The 6982-nt window shown below is 39.6% G+C and overlaps 1 long non-coding RNA gene across 1 annotated transcript in view; it reads left to right on the top strand.

Annotated features, from left to right (window-relative positions):
- Positions 1-194: 194 nt before the first annotated feature.
- Positions 195-6982, top strand: part of LOC116669529 (uncharacterized) — a 29908-nt gene continuing 23120 nt past the window's right edge. The window contains exon 1 of the long non-coding RNA XR_004326783.1: positions 195-379. This is a non-coding gene — a long non-coding RNA (uncharacterized LOC116669529). The remainder of the gene's footprint in view (positions 380-6982) is intronic.

Here is a 6982-nt window from a genome sequence, read left to right on the forward strand (position 1 = left end):
AGTCTACTTGAGTAGCCTACAGTAACAAAATATTTGTACTTCGTTACTTTCCAACTCTGTGTCAGAGTGACATCAACAGGGTGTCTGGGATGTGTAGGCTGTAGGCGGTTCTTAGAAACAATGCTGGAACACTCTCAGGTAACTTAGACTATAAAAAAAACTGTTCTGCTTTGTGTTGCTTAACAGGTTTCAAAAGAAAAGTGAGGCAAGTTACTGTGGACTGCTCAGTTTTCAGTTTCCTTTATTGTGGATTAGGCTGAACGAAGGCTCGGTGAGAGTACATGTGTGTACTTGTAGTCTCCTATTAATGACAGGGAAAGTGATGTCTTCATCTTTTACTGTCCATGGCCGTGACCGACACTGACCCTGGACTTGACAGGTAGGATAAATTATTTTAATTTTTGATTTTTGTCACGACTGGAGGATGTGTTTTAGTCCCCGGTTCCCACAGCAGAAAATAGTTTCTTCTGGAAGTCTGAGTCTTCTGAGTCCAGATTTCCTGCCTGAGTCCAGGACCTAAACACCACATGACCAGAGGTGGAAGACCTTTTCAATTTGCTCAGTTAAAGTACTATTACCTATAGGGTCGATTCCAGGAAGTAGAGCCATTCCACTTCCTGGTTTACAGGGTGGAACCAATATTCATTGGGGGGGTTATCAAAATACAGCACATAAAATCTTCTTAGAAATATAGGAAATACTGAAAAGGACCAAACATGATGTTAATCTGCTTAACAAAACATCACAACTATCACATTCATTTTTAATTGCACTTGTTTTAATTTGAAAGAAAAGCTATATCTAAATGAAATAGACATTTTTTAGGCTCAGTCGGCCACTTTTTTTATAGGATCTTTTTAATAAATCCAGGACTGTTTTCATGGAATCAATGTGTTGGCTAGAAATCATGGAAATTGGTTATTAATTAGGAACAGATGCATTAGCATATACTAAATTCCTAAAAAAAAAAAGGTATTAAAGTTGAGGAAGCGGAGAAACCGGTTTGTTACCGCCCAACAGATTGTGACAAGATGAAGTGATGCAATAATCAGAGCAGAGGGAAATACAAGAGAGACCTGGTCTCTGTCTTTAAGACAAGAAGAAGTGATGCAATAATCAGAGCAGAGGGATGTGTAATCGAGAGCTGGTCTCTGTCTCTTTAAATAAGAGAACTGAGATCTTGTGAGAGACTGATCTGAACAGTAGAGGGCAGAACTAGACCAGGAGCCTGATGCTGGGAGGACAGCTCTTCTCTGGATACAAAAAAAGAAGAGGTAGCCTACTCAGATCCTTAGGCTATAATACCAAACTGTAAAAAAAAAAAAAAACACTATAAATTGTTTTGTTGTACTCTTTACAGGTAAACGTCCTGCAGTGAGAGGATACTTAAGTAAAAGTATGCAAGTATCATCAGGAAAATGTAGGCTACTTAAAGTATTCAAAGTAAAAGTACTCAATGCAGAAAAAGACTTCCATTTTAGAAACTGGAGAGGATTTGTGTCAATCAAAGTGTTTAATCGGCTAGTCATTGCAGATGAAGAGCCGATAGCCTAATATTAAAATGTTAATGATTAAAAATTAAAAAATAAAACAATAGGCTACCTTAGGTTTTACACATATAGGCCTACACAAAATGGCAACGTTCATACGTCACCATGACAATGGCTACACAGAAAATGGCTGCTGCGGTCACCACTGTGCTATGCTTAGGCTATTTCAATTGGCATGGCCTTTCTCCATTTTAGTTTTCCATGTGGTAAACGGGCCTGAGGCCTACTCACCAGTAGCCTTCGGTAGTTTATCCACACAAGAGATTTCATCCTTTAGCCAAGGAAATTGTGCACACGATTATTGAAATCATTAATAAAGCAGACGCGATAACAAAACATGGCTGTAAAAAGATACCGTAGCTCAGGCCTAAATTCAGTTTAAGGTCGGATTGCAACAGGCGTGGTGGTCCAGGGAAGTCGATGTGCGAATCAATTCGATTAATCGCCTTTTGTTGGCGGCTGCCTTGCCACTATTAAAGCCTCTTTCCTGAATTATGAATACCATTTTAATTACATTTATAGTTAAAAAACATATACAAAATTGAGTGTTTAACCCTTGTGTTGTCTTTCCATCAACTATGAAAAAAATTATTCAACACTATGATCTCTTTTTCAGACATTCTTTTCATTTTTTTAATGTTGCGGGTACTTTTTTCCAAAGTTATTTGATATTTCTAATGTTTACATTTTCAGCGCTCATTTTGAAGGCCCTTTTTTTGTAATAAAAAAACTGAAACCAGTTCATATTTGACCCGAGGACAACATGAGGGTTCATAAATAAGTGCAATGAAAAGTAGGCTCATAAAGTCCCCCTGAAAAGGAGATCAATAGAATTAGGCTCATAAAAGTAGCATCAAATATTCAGAGTTAATTTAAACCTCAGTAAAGTTGTCTCTGTTGTGTTCTACAGTTCAGTCCATCGCAATTTACTGTAAACAAATTGTTGCAGCAGCGCATGCACCAGTCCTCAAACCTGTAGCAAATACCGCTCGGACCTTGTCCTGGTTTTACCCTGGGTGGGGGGTTTCGAGAGAGAAACGAGCTCTTAACCCTTGTGTTGTCTTCCCGTCAACCATGAAACATTATCATTGCCTTTTCCGACATTTTTGTCACTTTATAATATTGTGGGTGCTTTATTTGATGTTTTTCCCCAAAGTTATTTGATATTTCTAATGTTGACATCTTCAGCGCTTATTTCAAAGGCCCATTTTTTGTGATAAAAAAAACTGAAAATGGGTCAAATATGACCCGAGGACAACAGGAGGGTTAACTATGTGCGCTGCCCTGACTTTAAGGAAACTATGCATGATATTCAAGGGTCCACGGGGTGCTACATTTTTTAATATCCCATCTTTAAATCTGAACCCCGATCCAGTGAGACAGTATAGGACTAGGCCTATATTAGAATAGCTTCAGTACAGCGACATTAAAATCTAAAAGCTTTGTCAACAATAAAAATATAGGCCTATATGGATCACACAATAAAACATTGTATATTTTCTTCACTGATCTACTCTCCATGTGTTGGGCTATGTCGTTCACCTAAACGTTCCGCCACCTGTAACCATTTGATCGCATTTGGAAACCCACAAGCATCTTTCTTCGAAAGGGATGAAACCAATCACAGGGATCATTTCAGTGTTATTACCCACATGCTGCACTGTAGAATCCGCCCACCATATAAAAGTCACTTCCCCGCCTCTCTCATACTACTCTCTTCTGCTAAAGTCATGGCATGGACTGTTGCGCTCGCTCTCCTTGCGCTCCCTCTTCCAGGCCTAGGCCTGGAGCGCTATTTGGGGGACCCCGTTACGTTAACCGCGACGGGGGGCTGCGACAGTTTTATCCTGATTCGGCGGTTTAAAGATGACAGCCCGCTGACTGTAGCGACTCTTGTTGACGGTGTTTGGACCCCTGATGGACGTTATGAAGAACGGTTTGAACCCGTATCGAAGCTTTCCGTCACGTTACCGAGTGTGAACTACAACGATAACGGGGTGTACGAGTTCACCTGCGGCAGCCGCGTTGATACCACCATCGAGCTGAAGGTTTTAATAACCTTCGACATATCGGTGACTGAAGGAGAAGAAGTCAAACTCCCGTGCCATTCCTTTACTGCATCATATAAAACCGTGAAGCTCAAATGGGAAAAGGACGGAGAGGTTCTGTTGGAGCACGACGGGGAGATCGGACAGGGGACAGGAAGAAGAAACCTATCTGCAAGCGTATCAGCTGATTGGTTCAAGACGGGTGACATGTCGCTGACTTTAGAGCGAGTTCAGCCTGAGGATGAGGGTGTGTACGTTTGCTACACGGTTGGACCAGGGAAAACGAGGGGAGAACCTGGTGCTGTGAGGGTGAAGATCACCACCCAAATAAACCCGGATCAGATCACCCGTGCGCCACAGACCGGGCCAGTAAGTACCGCAACATATGCGTATTTCTATATATTCCCATGCGCTGGTGTAATGATAAGGCTACTGTGAACAATGATCTAAAAGTGCCCACTGACTATGATTGTCTGACAACATTAAGCTAAGGATATATATATATATATATATATATATATATATATATATTACTTATACAGAATCTGCTTTAAAATCTCCATTGCCAAACCCACCACACTCCATTTAGTAGGCTAGATGTTAAATTAACTTATTTTAGTGTGTGTATCCCAGCATATTTTTTTACATGGCCTAAATCGGTAATTAATGTGTTTATTTCAACCAATGGCAATTATTGGGAAAATGAAATGACGAACAAGGATGGCTTTCGATCGTCTGATTTTGTGTTTCTTGACTTTGAATGTGGTGATTTACGAAAATAAAAAGGAGGTCTTTTTATTCTGGAGTTTGGATAGGGATTTCGGGACTGTTTGTGATAGGCTAAACAAAACATGATTTAGGCTACCTTTTAACAAAAAAAAGTCTCTCTCTGTAGGAATCCTTTCCCTATAGTTGTCAGACACTAGAATACCACTCGGAGCCTGTCGGTGGCAAAAACAGCACTTTTACAGGAAAAGAAGGGGGCCCAATTGCGCATTAATGTATTTCGATTGAACATGTACATTTATTATTATTATTATTAGGCTACTGTTTGTATTTATTATTTAGATTTAAAATTTAACGTTATTTTACTAAACAGATGGTTGACAATTGCATAGCCTAAAACATGTTTTACATGTATCTAAATGTGAGGAAAGTAAGCTAAATAATCAAAATGTTTACATTTGGCGACCCATAGAAAATGCGGGGCAAAAAGCGAAGTAGGCTACATAACTTTCTGTCTCCTGCCATGTCCGAATTAACTAAGTGCTGCTGTGTTCTCCTGTCCCCTCTGTAGCCGACGCAGCCAGCCACTGAAGAGAAAATGGGAACTTGGACCATCGGGGCAATAGTAGGCCTACTAGTGTTTTTGACTGTGGGCCCATTAGGCTTTGGCTGCGGGTGGTGGGTGAAATCCTCCCGATCAAATGCTTCATCGGGTCCCAGGGGTGGAGGATCTCAGACCGACACCAGAATGCAGGAGTTGGATTTGGAGCAGCAACCTTTCACTGGTCCTCAAAGCAATGGGGGGCTTTTAAGGGTTCACGGAAATGGCTAATGAGTTTTTGTTTTTATATATTAACTGCTGATGTCACTAACTGTATGAATTAGTAGGCTGTTTTATTAGCGCACACCACCCATTCCAGCTTTTATGTCTTGCTACGTGTTTTGCTTCATTGCCAATAAATCTGATTTAGATTTTTCATCTTATATTCATGTTTTCATCGTGTGTGTGTGTGTGTGTGTGTGTTATTATTCCTTTAAGCCTTTCCAAATAGTGCTGGGTTTCCAAATAATAAAACTAATATAATTATTATTCCTCACATCATAAAAAATCAATTCTTTGTTGTGTACTTGCAGCCCATTAGTGTAGATCTCCATGTGGAGTAAAGCGATTCTCACCTAGTCGGCAAAACTTAATTCTCTCAAAAAATGTAATAACAAATTTGTAAAACAAATTAATACAAATATAGGAACGCTAATATAAAATTTGAACAAACAAGACATTTTTTACATTTCTATAGCAAACAAGTGAAGCCAAACTATCGCGTTAACGAGACAATATAATACTACGAGACAATAGTAAATAAACAGTTTCACATAGTTTATGTGAATATGATCGGTGTTGGCTCTGTAATATATGAAAACTTCCCCAAACATTTTCTGTTATATTCATTTCGGAAAGTAAATATTTAAAAAATGGATTTCAAAAGCAGGCCTAATAGACATAATAGCTACATGTGCGATATAATTTTTGTAATTGTTTGAGACAATTAGGCCACTATCTCACTTTAGTTTAGTACAGGATGATTATACTTATGACACTAAGAGTTGAAAAAAATCAACAGTGTAATAGATAGATAAGATATGTATTGATCCCAAAAAAAAGGGAAATTATGTGATCAAAACCCCAACTCTTCATCAGTAGCCCAATGTAAATAATCTAGTCTCGAAGGCCTGTCTCCGTCCTCTCCGTCCTCTCCACCACTAGGACACCACCACAGTGACAGAAACCAAACCCACGAGGTTGCTGTCAGGCCGACACAGGTACCAGCTCCATCTCTGGCTCTCCAGTGGTTCTTTGAGATGCAGAGGAGGAGTGGATTCCTAGAAAAAAAACACTTTGTTCTTTCACAAATATGTGCTCATTCATGTGTAATTACTTCCACCAACTAATCAAAGTGTTCTCATAAGCGTAATAAGACTCTGGCATTCAGAATCATTCAGAGGGCATTTTAGCGACTCAAGCGTACTTACGTATTGTGGCTGAGTGGAGTGGCAATGTGGCTCCTCAGCAATCCGCCATCAAATGGTCTTGTGTAAAGCAACTGCCTCGTGCAACGCAGTCAACAGTAAATAACTGTACCTGTACTGCATCATTTACAGTCAAGCGCAAATATGCCTGTAATTTCTTATGGAAAAAAGCTGTCAACTACTGTAATAGTGTTTTCACCCATAATGCATTGCAATATACAGCTAAACATTGTAAAATGACAAAACAAGAAGTTACTGTAAAATTTAGCTGTAGAAATTACAGAAATTTGTTACAGTGTATATGTTTCTGCCATGTTGAACCTCCATCTTTATAACACATTAACCACAGAGGGACACATCTCCGCGTTTCACCCTCTTAGACCCAGCGGCACTGTGTGGATGCCAGGGTGGGGGAGTCTGTCGATGGAGGATCACACCTATTCTCAGTGAAGTCAGGAAGGAAGTTAAAAAAAGAGAATTGAAACGGTGTGACAGGTAAAGCCCAAAACCACAACAGTTTTAGATTTTAGAGAATCAGGGCCACACCTAGGAATAAAGTCAGCATGAAGAGAACAGCTGAAATACCTTCTTAAAGAATAAAGTCAGCATGAAGAGAATACAGCTGAAATA

The sequence above is a fragment of the Etheostoma spectabile genome, chromosome 19 (assembly GCF_008692095.1).
Source record: "Etheostoma spectabile isolate EspeVRDwgs_2016 chromosome 19, UIUC_Espe_1.0, whole genome shotgun sequence".
Taxonomy (NCBI): Eukaryota; Metazoa; Chordata; class Actinopteri; order Perciformes; family Percidae; genus Etheostoma; species Etheostoma spectabile.